Raw genomic sequence first — 21517 nt, 5'->3', positions numbered from 1 at the left:
TGGGTGTCTGGGCTCATGCAATCACTTATCACAAAATGGACCGTGAAATTGATCCTCTGCATAGAAACAATTTCGAATGTGCAATTTTTCGTCCTGTTAGTCCTTATCGCGTAAGGCATTATCGGCACTACTAATTACCCTCTTCGTTGTCGGAAATCGTTCAAACACCGTAAAATATAATTGCTGCGTAAGCGAAGTGTTGTTTAAATTTTAAGAGCTGAATTGCGCCTATCTGTTATGTAAATAATAATCTGTGGTCGCCGTGATAGAGAGGTGGACGTCATAAAATTTATCTTACTCCGGATTCTGTGATTCCCGGCGAACTGAGATACTTTGATCTCGTTTGAGCCACTGAAAAGATGGATTGTGTCGGTGAAACGGAATCGATAAGAGAGCTTGTGTTGATTATTCATGATTGAAATGCCAGACGAAATTGTTGGATTGATTGATTTTGAAATTTGACGGCAGACATGATTTATGGTATTTCGGATAAGATTGGTACGCCGCGCCGTCGTATTGAAGGGAAAGGAGGGTGAAGAGATATACGACAAAGGGAAGATCTTCCACCGAGCGGGTGATATTTGCTCGGTAGACCGACGGTCCAAATGTTGTTGTTCGGAACTTGTATATATGCGCTTTATCTTGAAAATGTCGTAAGCGAGATTCAGGCATCTGTCAATTATCTTGCGTTGTATGATGGCTACCCGCCACAAGGGAAACCAGGAAAACGTTATTGATATTGAAATATACCCGCATCCCTTCCCGTTGGGGTCATAAAAGGGCGTTTAGGGATTCAAATGGGAATGCTAAAGCGTATTGTATGTCCGCGCGAGTAGGTCAGATATTGGGAATCGAGAGCAATTCTGAGTAGGTATCGGGTCTGTAACTGTGCTCAGTGACGTCACTTGCCGTCAAACAGTAGAATCAACATACAAATTAACACTTATTACTCTTTAAAAAAAACCGGCATGTCTATTCGATAGGGTTTTACTGATGTGATTTTATTTTAGACTTTGTCTTTTTTTGCAAGACCCTTTGGCTTGTAGGCTTGCACGGATAGAAGATCTTATAAGACATTGGTTATACGTTACAATTGACACAATATATTTGGAGTCAAAGAAAGTCTCTAAATGTATTCTTTGAGATCATAATATTATTAGGTGTTAGCTGTTTGAAAAACTGACCTATATAGTTAATGAGGTTTTTTTTTTTAAATTAGATAACTTATTGATAAGCAACGCATTTAGTGCCGCTACAAACATTAAAATATGAGGTCCGAGTCTCCATTTTATTGGATTACGACTGTCTCAAACTGAAATGCTGTCAGGAGGAAATAGCTGGACTTCCGCCCTTCACTGGGGATGGAGGGCGGGGCATGTTGGAGTCGACCTGACTAAAACCTCCTGTTCCACAACCCACGTCCGAACCTCGCATGATACAGAACTCATGAAAAGGCTAAGGGGGGAAAGTGAAGCGTCTAGGGCGGAGCACATCTCTTCCATCACCTTCCCCCTCAGGGTCAGAGTTAGCAAACTCTCTCAGGTTGAGCCCCGTGAGCTCACCTACCAGCCAGAACGTAACTGAAGTATCCCTTTAGGCTATAATATAGGTAGAGAAAAAATACCGCCATCACGAAATTCACCGGTCACCGTCCTCGTCGAACCCGTCGCTTGCGACGAAGGGCTCGACGAGCGAACTAACCCATAGACACAGCCCACTGAGTTTCTCGCCGGATCTTCTCAGTGGGTCGCGTTTCCGATCCGGTGGTAGATTCTGCGAAGCACTGCTCTTGCTAGGGTCAGTGTTAGCAACTCTCCGGTTGAGCCCCGCGAGCTCACCTACTAACGTTAGGGTGAAGCTGAAATAGCCTCTCAAGGCTATCAGCATAGGTAGGGAGGAAAAAAAAAAAAAAAAAAAAAAAAAAAAAACGAAATTCGTTATCAGAATTTCTAACTACGGCCCGTCTGCTTTACACATACTCTATGTTCATATTACAAGTTTTCCTTGTCAAAACTAAGCTGACCTCGTCTCGCCCGTTCTTACCTTTAATAATGAATGACCGAAGGCTATCGTGACATCCTCCTTCTACCTCGATCATATTGTGTCCAGTGCGTCGACACGTGATCGATATGATACATCGCTTTAGGTGACCCGATAAAACATTGTTACGTCGCATGACTAGATAACTTTTACATTTATCTTTTAAAAAAAAAAAAAATGTTGCACTTAAGTTATACGTGCAGCGTTTTTAATACATTTTAGTGGTCCCACCTTAAAAATGTAGTAATGTTCGAAATAGTGAAATTTAAAATGAAAAACATTGCCCTTGGCGGCAAACATAGGCAAACGTTCCAATTCCATACAAATTTGATATAACTTTTACGTTATCGAGAATGTTAAAAAACTCACACTAAGCACACTGGCCGCGCCATATCTATTATGCTTTTAATGTATGCTCTCAAAAATATTTTTTTCTTTGTCATTTTGATTTTAAATTCAGAACGTCATTGTGGATCCCAATCTAGTTAAATAAAAGTCGATATATGTGTATGCTCCACATAAATTTCAAAAAAAATGGCGCGATAGATTTCGATGAAATTTTCAGGAAATCTTCAGCTTAACATATTAGGCCCGCGGAACTGCTTCCAACAACTGTAGATCGTCAAGTTCCACATACCACGCACGGCCCTTAGTCGCGGACACCTCGTATGAGGTTCGTACCCCTGCCAAAAAAAAAAACTGGTCCTTTGATGTTTGGTAGTGCTCGGTTCAAGTCCAAATAAAAAATCGGCCAGCAAAGCGAGCCGAGTTTGAATAGTGATTAAGACATGAACGGAAACCGACTGCTCCGGTACGTGACGTGTCTGCGCATTCTACTCTATGACATCGGCTAACGCCTCGTTACGTTACGTCTGTAGCGAGGCGAGCGCGTAACGAAATGTTATCGTCCATATTCTGTAGCGTCGTAACGCGCGTCGAGGCAGCGCGCGCGCTCGCAACGAAATCGAACGCATTTTAAATTCAAAAAAAGAACATTTTCGCATTATTTTTTTTGTTGTTGGCAGCATCACCGTTCTGAATAATAATATAGTTTTTGGTGTGCAAGTATTATTGTTTTACGTCTGCATTTGTTTTATTGCGGTGAGTACGTACCTATTTGTTTTGTTTTAAAATTAAATTTCGAACATTGTTCAAACAACGTTTTCGGCCACGTCGTTTGAGCGTGTTTTGTTTGATGTTGTAACGCGTGGGTTTCTAAATTCAAATTTATTCTATTTTGCTGTTTTAATGTACTTAATGTACTCCAGTTTCAACCTGTAAGGACATGTTAAGATCGAAAAAAGCTTAGAACCATACTTGTAAATTTTTTTTTTTTTTCTTAGGTGGTTGGACGAGCTCACAGCCCACCTGATGTTAAGTGGTTACTGGAGCCCATAGACATCCACAACGTAAATGCGCCACCCACCTTGAGATACAAGTTCTAAGGTCTCAAGTATAGTTAAATAAACATGCTTTAACAAAAACACGACTTCAAATAGAAAAAAAAAAAGATATTCCAAAACAAATGAATATACACTAAAAACAATAATCATCGAAATCGGTTGGCGTGATATTGAGTTATTGAGTTACTCATCTATTTGTCGCGCACGTGCTTAATTCAAATTTATGACTTATATGGTTTTCTCATGGATACCACTATCGGAACTGGACTAAATTGAAAAATGGGACCACACGGGAAGCGTCAGTTTTCTAATAAAAAAATAATCATCAAAATCGATTCACCCAGTCAAAAGTTATGAGGTAACAAACATAAAAAAAAAACACAGTAGAATCGAGAGCCTTCTCCTTTTTTGAAGTCGGTCAAAATGTTATCTAGCCCGTGAATCAAACCTTGAGTGACATTGACGCGTCTGGCACACGAGATGAAACGCGCGCAACGAAGGAACATACAAAAAAAAAGTGTTTTTATTAAAAATGTCTAGAATTTTTCATAGCGAGAGTGGCACAGCAGCTTCGATTGCTCTTACAAAACTAGGTCGAGAGTACTAAACGGGACAGATGTTTTTTTTTACTTAGATTGATTTAAGTGTTCATGTTTTAAGTGTAGGCGTTGCCTTAAAAATATAAGGTTTTTTTCTTATTGCTTAAATGGGTGGACGAGCTCACAGCTCACCTGGTGTTAAGTGGTTACTGGAGCCAATAGACATCTACAACATAAATGCGCCACCCACCTTGAGATATAAGTTTTAAGGTCTCAAGTATAGTTACAACGGCTGCCCCGCCCTTCAAACCGAAACGCATTACTGCTTCACGGCAGAAATAGGCAGGGCGGGTGGTACCTACCCGCGCGGACTCACAAGAGGTTCTATCACCAGTAATTACGCAAATTATAATTTGGTGGGTTTGATTTTCATTACACGATGTTATTCCTTCACCGTCGAAGTCAATCGTGAACATTTATTGAGTACGTATTTCATTAGAAAAATTGGTACCCGCCTGCGGGATTCGAACACCGGTGCATCGCTTCGACGCGAATGCACCGGACGTCTTATCCTTTAGGCCACGACGACTTAAATAATACGAAGGTGCTGGTTATTGATGCTACTAACTGTATCCACAAATCGTTTTGCTATTCATAACAATAAAATTCAATTCACCTCTATACTTCTTATCTTGTACACATTAAACAATAATAATCGGCTTATAATTAAGCGACCGCATCGAAGTCAATGGAAACTTTTTTTTTTTCAATATATGTATATAAATTTAGCTTGACAGTCCGTTGTGTTTAAAGTCAAGGAGATACTTAAATCTGCTAATTGTGATGAAGACACACAATTGTTGTCTTTTTAAAAAGAAAAAAAAAAATTGCGAACAAAACTCCTTTTTTTTAAAGTCGGCTAAACGACGACATTCTTTTTATGAAGAAACGATTGGATCGTTCGCCGTTAAGCGAAACATGAGTCACACATTCTAAAAATACATTGCCAATATCACGCAACAACGCCTGCATGCTGTTCTCGCTCTTATTGTTAGATACTTAAAGATGTTTTTCCTAATCGTGCGAAGTTCACACACTGCGTTTTAAAATAATGTGTACTATGAATTCAGGAAAAAAAAACATGCAATTCCAAATTCGAATATTGTTTGTCTGTACTTTCAAATAATGTAATACTTAATATACGCTTTATTTTCGTTAGCGTAAGGTTCAAATTTGTACGGAGTATATTTTTTGTGTTTAAATATTGCTAATTTTTTCGTTAATTTCTTAATGAAAAAGTACTTTACCTTAGTTAATATTTATTAATTTTATTCTTAGAGAACGGAGATAAATTTTTATCAACGCATTTTTAGCTTTCATACAACTTAAAGCTACTAAGGCAAATGATTTATTCATTTGTATACAAAAAGAAAAATAATAAAATATTAAATCATAGATTTTATTGTAATATAGACCTTTGAATTCGAGAATTTCAATTAAACCTTCGCACTTTGAGCTTAGAATGATTATAGAGTTAATTCCGCAGCGATTGCAATAATAAGTCTTATTCGTTCGTGTTAAGGACCATATTTGTAACTGACATGTATTAAAGAAGGCTAATGGAGTCAAATGCATCAATTTCAATCGATCTGTGTTACGTAACACCATACACAGGGAGTTCGTAAATTAATATGTAATAAATTTTTTTAAATACACAAACCGACATTAATGTCTGTGTATTATATGTATACTAGAGGTCCCGCAGTAGTCGAAATTCGACTACAATTGGAATTGCAAGTTTGTACACTATTATGATTGTATTTTATACTTCTATAATCACAAATTTCGCCAAGGCTACATTATAAAAAATATTAACAAAGACAAACAATATTTAATCTATTCTCAATTTGACAACAGACGTCAAGAACAAAAGTTTGACAATAAATAGTATGCATGCGTGTGTGCGGCAAATACATGGTATGTAGTGTGTGTAATGTTTTCTTTATTGATTTACTTAATGTATTTTTTATGCATTATTTAAAAAAAAAATTAGCATTGTGCACTTCTTCTCTATATTCTCTATAAGTGTGAAAAATTTCATACTGCTCCGTCCGCGCAATTTTCGTAAAAAGGGATACAAAGTTTTTGCTTCACGTATTAATATATAGATAGTATGTCTCTTGTTATTTGAAAACTGCTATTTCAAGGTAGTGTAATGATAAAAATTTAAGTTATTTGGACTTTTTTTTACGGGTGGTAGGACGTCTTGTGTGTCCGCACGGGTAGGTACCACCGCCCTGCCTATTTCTCCCGTAAAGCAGTAATGCGTTTCGGGTTGACGGGAGGGGCAGCCGTTGTACTGTTAAAATGAGACCTTACAACTCATGTCTCAAGGTGGGTGGCGGCATTGTCTATGGGCCATGTCTATGGCGGCATTGTCTATGGCTCATAGACATCTAGAACGTAAGTAACGTCTAAGCAATAAAAAAAATCGGATTTTCTATTGCTTACACGAGTAGACGAGCTCACGGCCCACCCGGTGCTAAGTGGATACCGGAGCCCATAGACATCAACAGAGGCGGCGACGATAATTGCCTTCAAACCCACGCTTCACGCTCTTAATAAAAACTATAAAAATTAGATTATTTAAATCACAAATTCACACAAAAGCGTCTAATTGTAACCAAGAACAGGCTTGTAACGAATTCAATGGAACGCGCCGCAACGCCGTTAAACGGAAGAAAAAAAAACGCGCCATTCTAGAAATAACTATTACGTGTACACAATAAAATTAAAACATCCTGTACGTGAAATGCAAACGCACGATTTTCTATCCTATTTCAATGCAGTTAAGTATCATTTAACCGTGCAACCGATCTCAGCGGTCCGACGTCGAACCACGTCACTTCAAACAATGCATTAATAATATCGATCTTATTGCCGCGTTTTAAAGGTGATTTTTGTACGTGTCGCTTTCGGTGGTCTGATTCGAATTTTAAATTGTACGAGCGTGTGTCGATAGCCATTTTTGATAACGTCTTATAAATCGATGAGCACCGGCTGCAAGCACGAAAAAGTGTCACGTTCCACCTGAACATGAGCGTGCAAGCGAGAGCGCGAAACAAGCGATAAAACCGTCTTCCATATTGAAAATACTTTACGGTAGACAGCGGCTTGCTCTGCCCTTGGCATTGCTGCATGGGCGACGGTTACTGCCTACAGGGGCAATAACAAAATAATTAAAAAATAGATTTTCGCCGACGGGTTTAGACAATTTAAAACTAGAACCTCACTTATTTAAAGTGAGGCCAAACTAATGATCACCGTAAGAAGATTCGTTTGAAATCGTTTGACGCTCGACAAAAAAAGACTCCGTCTGGGTATTGAACCCGGAACCGACCGTCGCAGAACGATTCAGATCAGCGAGGCGTAACCCGAAATCGTTTTGATAAATTAAAATGTATGTATTTAAAAAAAACAATACACGCACGTGCTTGCTATAGAGGTATACATTGACAAATGTTCTCGTGTAACTTCTGTGCTCTGTTTGTTTAGTGCAAGTCTTTTAACTTCTCCATCACGTAAAACTCCACCACGTTTGCCGCTAGGGGCGCTGTTCCAACTCCATACAAATTTGCGTTAACTCTCACGCGATCGGGAACGTTAAAAAACTCGGACTGCTGCCTTTGAGCTGCTAGGTTTCCTGCGCGCTCGGGTAGCTGTTATCAAATCCTTCTGGTCTGCCAGATATATAGTCCGTGCTCGCCCATCTGCCCTGGTGAAACTGGCAAAGCCGCCAGGCCGTCAGGAATACCTCCCTCCAAAATATAAAAACCAGGATAGCGCTACTCAACTCGCAACCTAAATCTCAGCTTACTGCCAAGCGTCAAATATGATTTCGACCTTGCGCGCCGTCTGCTTTTTCATTATATTACATTGAGTGCGTTCCAAAATTGATCGGCCGTCTGGTGTAGTAAGTGACATGGTCACTACACAGGGGGGTTGCGGGTTCGAATCGCGCCAAGGGAAGATATTTGTATGATAAATATAAATGTCTTTTCCAGGGATGTATATTAAATATATGTCTGTGTATAATAAAAATCTTACATTTATTTCCGTTATCTGGTACCTGTAACACAAGTTCTTTACGAACTTATCACGGGACAAGTTAACGTGGCGTGATTGTTAGTAAATATTTATTTATTTTAAAAAAGTACCTGGAATTAATGTTATCGTCAAAGTAATCATGACTAGTAAGAAAAGAGCCGTGATGATAGATAGCGTTACGAAGTCGTATTTTCGTAACGATAAGTAACGCCGTTACACGTTAGGTACTTACCTTATCGCTAGTACTTGATAAGGTTCATTTATCGCCTTAAACTACTTTAGTTCCTTTGTTTGCTTTAAGCTAACAGTATGCCGCATACTTGCATACTGTATGCGGAACATTTTTTTGAAGCGGCAATGTAATCTAAAGTACAGGCAGCTGTCGCGTGATATCCATGATTTTTATTAGTCGTAGGACGTCTTGTGAGTCCGCACGGGTGGGTAGGCGCCATCACCTCGTCTATTTCTGCCGCGAAGCAGTAGTGCGTTTCGGCTTGAAGGGCGGGGCAGCCGTTGTAACTATACTATGAGACCTTAGAACTTATATCTCAAGGTGGGTGGCGTATTTACGCTGAAGATGTCTATGGGCTCCGGTAACCACTTAATACCTTAGTATTTGCTTTTTTCCCCCTGCAAAATCATATATTTTTTTATTGGCTTTATCGCAGACGAGCATACAGACCACCTGATGTTAAGTGGTTACCGTCGCTCATGGACGTCAGCAATGCCAGGGGCAAAGCCAAGTTGCTGCCTACCAAAAATCACATGGAAAGAGCTTACGAGACAACAAATTAATGAACTTAATTTAGTTGCTTACCTCCTCCAATATAAATTGAGTTCTGTACCATAATCCGTGTACTTCTCTTAAGCTATTTAATAACTACCATCTACCCTCCTTTTTTACCTTAGCCTTGAGAGGCTATTTCAGCGTAACCTTAACTAGTAGGTGAGCTCACGGGGCTCAAACCTGACGACTTTGCTAACACGAACCCTAGCAAGAGCCGTGCTTCGCAGGATCTACCACCGGATCGGAAACGCGACCCACTGAGAAGATCCGGCGAGAAACTCAGTGGGCTGTGTCTGTGGGTTAATTTACTCGTCGAGCCCTTCGTCGCAAGTGACGGGTTCGAAGAGAACAATGACCGGGCCTACCCTCACACAAAACAATAGTAAATCTGCAATGTATAACGCGGTACGTGAATTAAAGGTGCGTAAGTTCGAAATTCGCAGATCAAACCTCACTTTTACGCGGCTGATGTTATTTTTCTGTGGCCTTAATAAGCAGACGAGCTAAAGCCCACTCTGTGTTAAGTTTCGTTGGTTGAAAGAGTCTTTCAACCTCATAATACGCCAAAGCACTACTTTTTCTTCTTCTCAGTGGTACACTCCTGGCGGAGTGGTCGTAGTTACGTATGTCTTAATGCTTCGTTGCGGCTTTTGAGAGACTTCTCCATCTCTCTCTATTGGTAGCGGTTCATGTACATTCAGTAAGGGAACACTTACGGCCGTTTTCAATAACCTATCTATCCCTAGTTTCGGTTACTAAAGATAGACAAATCTATTCTTTTGTCCTTACTTGCGTTCCAATAACCTATCGACGGATAGCAGTTCCTATCGGATCTGTCTATCTATCGTCGGGAGGACGGATAGCCTACAAAAGATAGAACGCTCATACAAATCGTGCTTACTCCCGTTTCAATATAAGTTTTAAGTAATTTGTAGTAGAACGAAACGTATCAAGAGGCTCGGATAGATCGGGAGGGAAGAAGCTATCTACTGTTGATTACAGAGAGATAGCACTTATCCGTGACTGTGAAACGCAAACCAAGGATAGATACGCTCTTGCTGATATTCGGAGATAGCCATCTATCCGTAATCTCAGATAGTTTATTGAAAACGGCCGTTAGTAGATGACTTAAGTCTGTCCACCTTGTGGGTGATCGGTCGCGAGACCGTTGACCGTCTACTCTTCCTTGAGCCACCAAACGTTCCAATGAGCTTTCATTACCAATGATATGTCGAAACATATTAAGGATTCGCAATTGCACAATCGACGAAAGCCTTTGATATGGAGCTCTTTGAGGATGGATACATTGGTGCAGTACTAGAAAATCATATTCCTCGTCGTCGGAGGATTTTAGGTTTTTTAAAAATAATTTCTTGACATCACACACAAATTTCCTTGAACAGTTTTTTTTTTATATCGCTATCGAGCAGTATCTCTTATCGTAAGATAGTGATGTACTCTTTAGATAAACGATACATTTCACATATTATTATTATAGTATGTATTTACGCATATGAATGTGTGGTCATATCAAACGTGTGTCTGTGTGCAGTACTATTATATTTTTTCATCAAAACGATTTCTTGTTAATTGGTATGTAGTGTTTTTGAAGTGAAAACTTCTTTAGAATCGTTGTGATTTCAAACCGGATGCAACGGAAAAAACGACAGGTAAGAGACACAAATACAAAAATGTGTAGGATGAAGCCAGCAAAGAATGAGACAGAAATATACATACTATTTAATACAGCGCCATCTGTGAGATTTTTTAATACTAACGTGTGTATGAAAGCTCTTGTAGTGAATTTTAATTTAGGATTATAAGTGAAATTAAAATATCAATTCACAGAGGGCGCTACCTTACAATTATTTACTAATGACAAAATTTTACATATACTTAAGACGTTTAGTATAATTGTATTTTAATTTTGGAAGGTTTCACTTCTACCACGTGTGAATTGCACACATGTATTTTTTTTTTCATGGCCATCCTTGTACCGCGGCTTCGCATGCGGACCGTATTTGATTTGTAAATCGATTGAAACAACGCGCAATGGACTACAACAGCCATGAAATTCATCGTAGGGTTAGTTCAATCTTAACACGTTACATCATTGCTCGAATGAAATTGAAATTGATGAACGCTGTGATTTTTTTTTTTTTTTTTTTTTTTTTAGTTTATTCTATACAGTAAGCTGTCGTAAGACATTCAACCGTAGTTTTGATAAAAAGAATTTCGGCGGTGCATGCACAATGTCCATTGACATGTCCATATCAATTAATCTACAGTAGATCTAGTAGATCTTGAGGCACTCTTCTTCTGAGTCTTCTAGTAGTCATTAGGTTGTCCATTAAATGCTTAGCAAGGTTATTCGGATGGGCTTCCAATCTTACACAATATGCTTTAGCTCGATGGATTACTTCATGTTTGACTTTTCTTATGGCAAGATCATAATGGATTCTTTCATTTGTAACATACCATGGTGCGTTCACTATCATCCTGAGCGTTTTTGATTGAAATCTTTGAAGTATTTCAATATTTGAGTTTGACGCAGTACCCCACAATTGGATGCCATATGACCAAATGGGTTTAATAACAGATTTGTATAGTAAAAGCTTGTTTTCAACTGACAGTTGAGACTTTCTATTAAGAAGCCAATACAATTTACGTATTTGCTGACCCACCGCAAGACGCTTGGTGAATATATGTTTTCTCCAAGTCAGTCTCCTATCCAGGTACATCCCTAAGTACTTTGCATTTTCAGATTGCGGGATCTCTATATTATTCAAGGTGACTGCGGGACAAGTTTGTCTTCGAGTGGTGAAAGTAACTTGTACAGACTTAGATTCATTCGCTTTGATACGCCATTTTTTTAGCCAAGTGTTGATATTATTAAGGCTGTTCTGTAGTTTATAAGAAGCTTCGTTTGGATCATCGTCCATGGTCATTATTGCGGTGTCATCAGCAAAAGTTCCCATTATCGTACCATCAGTTTCGGGCAAATCAGCTGTATACAATAGATATAAAGTGGGCCCAATGACACTGCCTTGGGGAACACCGGCATTAATTGAATGGAGAGGCGATATTTCATCGCCGTGTTTAACAAAATAATATCGGCTACTCAAATAAGATTCAATGAAAAAATAGAAGTTGGAAGGGATCTTCTTTTTAATTTTGAGTAAGAGTCCTTCATGCCAAACTCGGTCGAAGGCCTGAGATATATCTAGGAAGGCAGCCGTGCAGTATTTTTTTCCCTCAAAAGCTCTATTAATATATTCAACAAGTCTGTGAATTTGTTCGATTGTACTATGTTTCCATCTAAAGCCAAACTGATGATCTGGGATTAGTTTTTTCGTTTCAATAATAGGATTCAATCTTGCGAGAAACAGAATCTCCATGACCTTGGACGGTACAGGGAGCAAACTGATAGGACGATAAGATTTCACGTCCTCGCCACTTTTTCCAGGTTTAGGTATCATCTTAATTTGAGCTACCTTCCATAAGTGAGGCACAAACTTAAGTCTGAAAATAGCATTGTATAATTGGGTCAAGAAAGTAATTCCCTCTTGAGGTAACTCTTTTAAAATAGTTGCTGTTATTAGATCATATCCTGGTGATTTATTAGGGTCAAGATTCTTTATGACAGATCTTGTTTCGGATTTACGAATTTTTTTGAAGGGAACCTCAATAACATGCTCATTCAATTCCGATTCATTGGCAGGCATAGCCGAATTATCCATCGCATTTAGTGTAAATACATTATCCAGGTGTTCAGCAAAGGCCTTAGCTTTGTCTAGGTCGCTAGTGGCCCAAGTTCCATCAGATTTCCGTAGAGGAGGTTGGTGGTTTATAGGACGTTTAAGGTATTTGGTAGCCTTCCATAGCGAATAGTCTGTTTTCGATGTGGCATCCAGCTCTTGCATATATGTATTTGTTTTTTCGTTTCTCTCACGAGCCAAATGTATTTTCAATTTTGTAATACTGTAATTAAATATTTTTTTGTCATCAGGATGCCTCGTAGTTTGCCATCGTTTTCTTAATCGCCTTTTTTCTGATAACAACGTTTTGATTGAAAGAGAACATTGCGATGGTTTTACAATTGGTGGGGCGGGTGTCGCATGCCAAGCAGAATGTTGTACAACAAAGTTAAAATGTTCAACACCATCCGCAATGTCATCCTCTGTTTTTAGAGGTAGATTGATGTCCAAAGAGCCAGATACCAATACACGAAAGTAATCCCAATCGGTCCTGCAAGAATGCAGTCTACATGTTTTCATTTTCCTGGCTATATTTCGACTGAGCGTTATTATGACTGGGGAGTGATCAGATGAGAGATCAAAACTGGATGTACACTCTATACATGCATTATTGATGCCTTTTGTGATACAAAAATCTAACAAGTCTGGTACCTTCCTTTTGTCACTCGGCCAATATGTTGGCTCGCCAGTTGAACAAACATTTAATCTTAGTCGTTCAATGCAAGAAAGTAACTGTCTTCCCTTCGTTGTCACAGTTCGAGACCCCCAGCTTGTATGCTTAGCATTATAATCTCCACCAGCCATAAATCTATGTCCTAAGGAATTAAAAAACTTTTCATAATCTTCATTCTTAATGTTATGTTTTGGAGGGCTGTAAAGTGCCGATATGGTGATGGGTCCCACCCAGTCTTGAACAACGATGTTTGTTGCTTGTATTATATCAGTACAGTAATGAGATCCTTCATAGTGCTTGATGTTACTTCTGATTATAATTGCACTTCCTCCGTGGGCGGAGCCATCTGGGTGCATAGTGTGATACACATTATAATTTGGTATATTGAAGTAACTCATCTTGGTGAAGTGTGTTTCTGAGATCAGAAATATGTCTATTTTGTTTACTTCAATGTATTTTTTAACCTCTAAGGTGTGCTGTGACAGGCCATTGGCGTTCCATAAAACTATTTTGATGGAATCGAACTTGGTATAAGTTTTGTTGTTAGAGATATAATTAGATTAGTCATTGTTGTTAGTTGTGTCATTATCTGTTTCATCATATCCATTAACTCCCGTATGTCATTACTATTATTGTAGGTTTCATTATATTTATTATTTCCATTTGTATTATGATTGATTGTATTATGATTATAATTATTATTATTATTAGATGTAGGCATATTTTCTGATAAGTGAGCTGTTATTGGGTAGCCAGCTAACACTTCACTATATGTAGGGTTTCGCTGGCTGAGTTGAGGATTAGATTGTTGTTTAGACATTTTGTATGCAATCTGTGTCTTTTTCTTTTCATATTGTGATGGAAACCTGATTTTCTCTAACTCCCTATAGATGCTACATCCCTTGTAATTTGCAGGATGATTTCCACCACAAAGAACGCATTTAACATCATCAGATCTAGTTTTCCGACTACATTTGGCTGATAGGTGGTCTCCTGCACATTTTATGCATTTCGGACTCCTTCTACAATAGGTTTTAGTGTGACCATATTGTTGGCAATTTCCACACTGTGGTATTTCTCGTTTAGGTCTTGGAGGCTCAAATATTACTCTGCAGTGAAGGAGGGATTTTATGTCGTAGATAGATTTGTTATTTTCTTTCTGTTTGAGTTCCACCGTAAACATGGGTAAAGGTTCCTTAGTGATCCTGCGTTTAACATTCCAGATATTTGTACATTCATGCTCAAGGAGCGACAGAGCTTCTTTTATGTCCTCTGGATCAGTAGATGGATGCATATTTTTTAGCATCACTTTGAAGTTTCTGTCTTCCTTTGGTTTGTATGTATAAAATTCAGTTTTTTTGTTCTCAAGTTCTTTGACTATGTTTATGTAAGTATCAGGAGCTTTTGGTTGAATTTTAACACGTTCGTTTGGTAACACTTTAAGTTCATAACTATCATCTCCAACATTGTTTAAAAGTGTTATAAGAGGCTTTATATTGCTCACTCTGTCTACAAATATTGGGGGTGGTTTAGGTAACTTCACCACAGTATCGGTTTTATCCGTGGGTTCGCCGGGGCTATCAACCTCAAGATTAGCAAATCTGTTTGATGTAGAAAATGGATTTGAGAGCCAGTATGTATCAAGTTTTTTTTGCTTTAAAACTCCATGATTGTCCGGACTAGACCGTAGTCTTTTGCTTCTAAGTACGTCGTTCCAGTCTTCTGTCTGTTTATTAGTTGGCGTAGGTTGTGGTTTATTATTAAACATTCCTTTATGGAATATTTGTTGTGATAAAATTTTCGTTTTGTTCCTATCTTCATGGGATTGCAAAATTTTGCCCCCCCCAGAATCCGTGGGGCAGCCTGAGTTTCGCACTGGGCTCTGCTCAGAGAGGGATTCCCCAGCCTTGATACAAGAGCTGGAACCCTCCTGGGGTAGTTTGTTCTTAAATCTTGCTTCCATATTTAATTTTATTTATGCCTACAATCGGGCAGACGACCTAGCCTTTGGTGAGCCAACACCTATGTACAAGGCAGCACTTGGTTTGTTATTCGGAGTACCGTCTCCTAGACCAACAGCCAACCAAGGCTTTCGAGGATGGTCTCCCCGGGTCCAAGCTTTGATTAGAGTGGCGGCTCCTACTCGCCACTGACGTCCAAATGTCATTGGGTTTAGCACCGCTTTATAGAGACTTCCCCGCCACGAGAAATCCCGGTGCCCCTCGAAATGGACCGCTCAATTGTCCGCGACTGCACATGGCAGCTAGCATCCATATCTGGAAGCCGTTTCGCTATCCGCAACCTGCGACGCGCGTGGTGGCACAGAGCATGTGCCATCTGGGAATGGTGCCCAGACCACGAACGCTGTGATTGTATATTAAAATATGAACCTTATCTATGTTGAGATTTGGGCGATTTGGTCGTGCGCCGGTCGTTGCGACTTACTAGATTTTCCTGTGACTAAGCCACAGTCATAAATATCGTTATATTCTTGACTTCCTCGGGTTTCGGAGCCAACTAGATGTGAGTCTGCTGATCTCATACAGTGTGTATGTATACACACCTATCCACCTAGTACCTGCAGACTGGGTTAGCAGGGAAATGAAGAAAGCCATAGACGATTTTCTAAGCTAAGCAAGATCATTGTGCCCAGGGTATTATAAGGCGGATGTTGCGAATCCCATCGACTTTTTTTTAACTCTTTTTTTAACCTTAACTAGTAGGTGAGCTCACGGGGCTCAAATCTGACGACGATGCTAACACGAACCCTAGCAAGAGCCGTGCTTCGCAGAATCTACCACCGGATCGAAAACGCGACCCACTGAGAAGATCCGGCGAGAAACTCAGTGGGCGGTGTCTGTGGGAACGATGACCGGTCCATGTACTAAACGCCGGACCAAAGGCTGTCCGCTATCTGCTTCCAGCTTATCCTCGCGTGCTACGGTCACATCGCTCGTAGAGACCCCGATAACTTAGAGAAGCTGATGGTAGTTGGTCAGGTTGACGTGAGAAGATCACGCTGACGCTCATACAGCCGCTGATCAGATCTGGTAAAGATGCTCACCGGCCTGCCAATAACCGAGGGCCGTATGCTCGTCTGCCTACAAAGGCAATAAAAAAAAAACTTGCACGCGGTTAGCTCGTCGTGTCACGCGCCTGCTCTTTTTCCGCGCACTTTTAACGTACATTGTCGATTTTTTAACAAAAACGCAATCCAATTAGTTATTTTGCTACAAGGGCAATAAAAGAAAAATAACTGTTAAAAAATCGGTTGACAAACAGAGAAGACAGTGGTACTCAACTGTTTTGTCTTAGTCTATTTATACATATATAGAGATATGAGAGCGATGGCATTTCGTATCATGATGCCCTGCTCCACTTAAAACCAGAAAGGGCACGAGCTCCATAATCATCGGAAACCTGTCGTAATAGTGACTTGTTATGTAAAATTGAAAAATATTATAAAAGTCAGTTGCCGAACGTCCTTGTTATACATTATTTAATAAGCAACTTCCATTCATAGGAAGCGATTTTTGTGAAATTGGTGGACCAGCTCACAGCCCACCTGGGTGTTAAGTGGTTACTGGAGCCCATAGATGTCTACAGCGTAAATGCGCCACCCACCTTGAGATATAAGTTCTAAGGTCTCAGTATAGTTACAACGGCTGCCCCGCCCTTCAAACCGAAAGGCATTACTGCTCACGGCAGAAATAGGCGGGGTAGTGGTACATACCCGTGCGGACTCACAAGAGGTCCTACCACAGCTTCGAGATTAGTTGTAGAGTGACGTCGACAAATGAGTTTTTGTCTCGCTCGCACGTCGGCACCGTAACAGTGGCGTACCGTATCTTGGAATACGTTCTTTTTTTACAAGATCAAGGTCCAATACGTGAATCCACACTAAGAAGTTTCAAGTTCAATCGTGTCTGAATCGATTTTTGGCCCTTTTATTACTGACTAGCGACCCGCCCTCGCTTCGCTTCGGAAACATTAAAACACACATGAAACCAAAAAATAAAAATAAAAAAAATAATAAAAAAAGTAGCCTATGTTCATCAGGGACAATGTCGGCTTCTAATGGAAAAAGATTTTTTCAAATCGGTCCAGTAGTTTCGGAGCCTATTCGAAACAAACAAATCTTTCCTCTTTATAATATTAGTATAGAAGTATAGATAGCTGCGTTTTGATTAGAAAGAAATATAAGAAACTTACGCAAAACATTCCTATCTTTCGAACGAGTGAAAAACTGAATGTGAAAGTAAATATACAAAAGGCAACTTTCATATCATTTGTGTTGGTAAAAACGAGAATAATTATTAGCATTAGGATCTAGTGACGTAATTACTGGGTGTGTCGTTGTATTTGGTATCATACGACTAAGGACGCAGGTTTGAGTTTGGTTATTGAACAAGATTTCTAGGGCTTACCGGTTACCTGTTACAGGACCCACCTGCTGTAAAGTGGTCTCGGGAATGCCGCCATCTACCTTGACCGGTCATTATTCTCGTGGAACCCGTCGCTTGCGACGAAGGGCTCGACGAGTAATTTAACCCAGCCCACTGAGTTTCTCGCCGGATCTTCTGAATGGGTCGCGTTTCCGATCCGGTGGTAGATTCTGCGAAGCACGGCTCTTGCTAGGGTTCGTGTTAGCAACGTCCTCAGGTTTGAGCCCCGTGAGCTCACCTACTAGTTAAGGTTACGCTGAAATAGCCTCTCAAGGCTTATCAGATTAGGTGTACGTATTTCATACAAGAAAAATTGGTGTCTGCCTGCGGGGTTTGAACACCGGCACAGTCGCATCGCTTGATACGAACGCACCGGCCGTCTTATCTTTTAGGCTAAAATGACTTCGAGACCATACAGCTTAGACGCTATGATTAGTATAATTAGTATTTGCCACAGAATGTACTATACTTGAGACCTTAGAACTGATATCTCAACTTTACGTCGTAGATGTCTATAGGCTCCAACATCAGATGGGCTGTGAACTCGTCCACAGATCTAGGCAAAAAAAAATAATGTTACATTATATATATTGCGCAATGCTCTTTATCTAATAAACGTAACCCGATTATTGTTTAAAAAAATAAAATAAAACTGGATCATTGAACTCACTCAAAAGTAAGGTGTGTTTTGTTTTGAACGCGAATATAGATTACTGGTAAAGCGAATCAATCTATTAATGACATGTTTATCATTATTATCTGTAGGTTGATTAAATTACCTATCAATCATTGGTAAAAAGTTTATTTGGTAATCTGTACCTACGTGGTGTAAAAGAAAGCGATTGGTAGAAGCGAAGCAGAGAAGATAACGAATTTAGTCAATATCATTTACAAAGAAGACGGTAGTCATTTTCTCGGTAGAAAATTCTCATTATATAAGTAAGGTGGACAGATCAATTATTAATTTTAGGTTTAAATCTGTTTAAAACACAAACTATATGAAGTACACGAATCTTTTCAAAAATTTTCGCAATTTTCACATATACTGGTGGTAGGACCTCTTGTGAGTCCGCGCGGGTAGGTACCACCACCCTGCCTATTTCTGCCGTGAAGCAGTTAATGCGTTCCGGTTTCAATGGTGGGGCAGCCGTTGTAACTATACTTGAGATCTTAGAACTTATATCTCAAGGTGGGTGGCGCATTTACGTCGTAGAGGTCTATGGGTTCCAGTAACCATTTAACACCAGGTGGGCTGTGAGCTCGTCCACCCATGAGTCGACTATTATCAAAGCCGGCAATGTGACTTTTGGACAATTATTGGTAAATCAGAAAAACGAATTATTGACTTTGTATTCCATTGGCAGTCACAAAACTCTTCTGAACGACATCTTAGATAAATAACAGGTTAAGTATTAACCTTTATTTAATGCAGGTTTTGAACCGTATTCTTTGAAGGAGACGATTATATTCAAATCAATCTGTATTGACATATCAATAATATTTTTTTTGTCCAAATGCACAGATTTGCCACCTTTGATAATAGACGACTCCCATCTAAGCAATAAAAAAAAAACGTATTCAGAAAAATCCGTCCAAAAATGTTATGTTCCCGTAAATCTGTCCGAAATTTTGCAGGCATTTACCCCTCGATCGCGATGACGCGATATTTATAATTTACAAAAAATATCTTATCACTAAAAAGGCTAGGTAGGACAAACAGGAAACTATGTCTGTTTGTCAAATCTAAAAATAGTATAACTTTAAAAACACATTTATCTCTTTATCCGATCGATAAAAGGTGTTTATTTAGCGAAATCGTGTTCATTGATTTAATCCTTTATCAAGGACTAGCGGCCCGCTCCGGCTCCGCTCAGGTCTTTAACAAAAATTTCAACGATATTTGACGTTTTATTATTTTTTTAAATTAAAGAACACTTATTGCGGCATAACTATAACAGTTCTACAAAAAAGTCTACAATAATGTGTTCTACAAAGTTGTAGGACATTATTTTATTCTATCATTAATAGTTTTCGCAGGGCACACGATTTAAAGGTAATTTTTTTTACACCTTGGGTTACATTATAGTAGTTTTAGTAAGGATCCCTAATTTTTTTCCAAAAAAGATTATCTAAGCCTATGTCAATCGGAAATAGTGAAGCTTCCAAACAGTACGAGGATTTTTCAAATCGGTTCAGTAGTTTCGGAACCTGTTCAATACAAACAAACAAACAAATCTTTCCTCTTTATAATATTATTATCCGTTATCAATGATACGCACGGCGGATGTGTCGGTATCAGTTTCTTAACTAAAATCGTTCACAACAGGAAACGCCGAATGATTTTGTTTATTAGCTCGATACGATTTTGGACCTGATCTTGGGAATTTGTCGAGGCCAAATTCCCAAGATCAGGGACCCGTCCGACCCGTCTATCTACAATCTGTATGCAGCGTCTCCTCAAGTACTTCGGACACGTGGCCCGACAAAATCCTGAGAACTTGGAAAAATTAATAGTTGTAGGTCACGTGGAAGGAAAGAGAAGTCGAGGAAGATTGCCAACCAGGTGGACGGACACTGTCAAGGAGGCCACAAACACCAGCGTCCCGGGCGCCATTAAGCAGGCCGAATGCAGGCAACATTGGAGGAAGCTGGTGCAAAAACTGGACCAAGGTGGTCACGACCCTCAGTGATGAGGAAACGACAAAGAAGAAGAAGAAATTAATTGAAGCTAAATGATAAGAAAGATAGTAAAATAGTCTGTGCTAGGCGCTAGATATCAAAGGGTTAAAGTTGCTGCTTCTCTCACCAAAGCCATTATTAGAAGAGGATGATAGGTCCCATTTTGCGGGCCGCGCTAGGTAAGACAGTGCCTATTTTCTTCCTACCTAAGTTGGTAGCCTTAGAGGCTTGTTCCAGCGTAACCGAGCCAGTAGGTGAGCTCACGGCTCTAACCTGAGGACGTTGCTAATACTAGCCCTAACAAGAGCAGTGCTTCGCAGAATCTACCACCGGATCGGAAACGCGACCCACTGAGAAAATCCGGCGAGAAACTCAGTGGGCTACATTCTCGATTCTGCGGATAGAATGGAAAGCAGTCGACGTCGCCCAAAACACGTCATTTCGGATCCTCCCGATCCACTAACGGTGCTTTTAGGTACCTCAAACCGTCGAACCCGTCGCTTGTGACGAAGGGCTCGACGAGTAAATTAACTAACAGACACAGCCCACTGAGTTTCTCGCCGGATCTTCTCAGTGGGTCGCGTTTCCGATCCCGTGGTAGATTCTGCGAAGCACGGCTCTTGGTAAGATTTGTGTTAGCAACGTCGTCCGGTTTGAGCCTCATGAGCTCACCTACTAGTTAAGGTTATGCTGAAATAGCCTCTCAAAGCTAAGGTAAAAAAAAAATTGGGCCTAAAATTGCCTAAACAAAATAATAATCTAGTCGTGAACTTGTGATTCGTCTTTACATGGAACACGGTACGTATAGAGAATCCCTTGGCCTAAAACTTACATAATAACATAGAGTAGTTTGTATGTCCCTTGAGATATACAGGTATGGAGATGATAACCTTCGCCTTGAATACAGAGGTCAACAAACGCGCTCGATTATAACTCTTATTGCCTACCGATAAGAAACGTTATTGGTTTAAATGTTTATTTGGTGTGTTTACATGGATTTAGGCCGCGTTCCATAATTGAATCGCGATGAAGAAAAAAAAAAATTGTAGTGCACGAATGATTGCATAACATTCAAACTCGGAAAAC

General features: G+C 39.7%; 1 protein-coding gene across 7 annotated transcripts in view; it reads left to right on the top strand.

Moving 5' to 3' along the window:
* LOC101736498 (zinc transporter foi) overlaps positions 1-21517 on the top strand; it is a 49143-nt gene that overhangs the window by 17784 nt on the left and 9842 nt on the right. The window contains exons 1-2 of one of the 7 annotated variants that reach the window (XM_062672855.1): positions 2901-3141; positions 20267-20610. The exons of 2 other annotated variants lie outside the window; for them this stretch is intronic. The gene's annotated coding sequence lies outside the window, so the exon portion shown is untranslated. Of the gene's footprint in view, positions 1-2873; positions 3142-10322; positions 10547-19580; positions 19806-20266; positions 20611-21517 lie in introns of those variants that run through there. 4 more of the 7 variants (XM_062672858.1, XM_062672860.1, XM_038015580.2 and 1 more) reach the window with 4 other exon arrangements.

This window comes from Bombyx mori, chromosome 2, assembly GCF_030269925.1.
Source record: "Bombyx mori chromosome 2, ASM3026992v2".
NCBI lineage: Eukaryota > Metazoa > Arthropoda > Insecta > Lepidoptera > Bombycidae > Bombyx > Bombyx mori.
The sequence above is the reverse complement of the archived record's forward strand: the minus strand, read 5'-3'. Positions and strand labels throughout refer to the sequence as shown.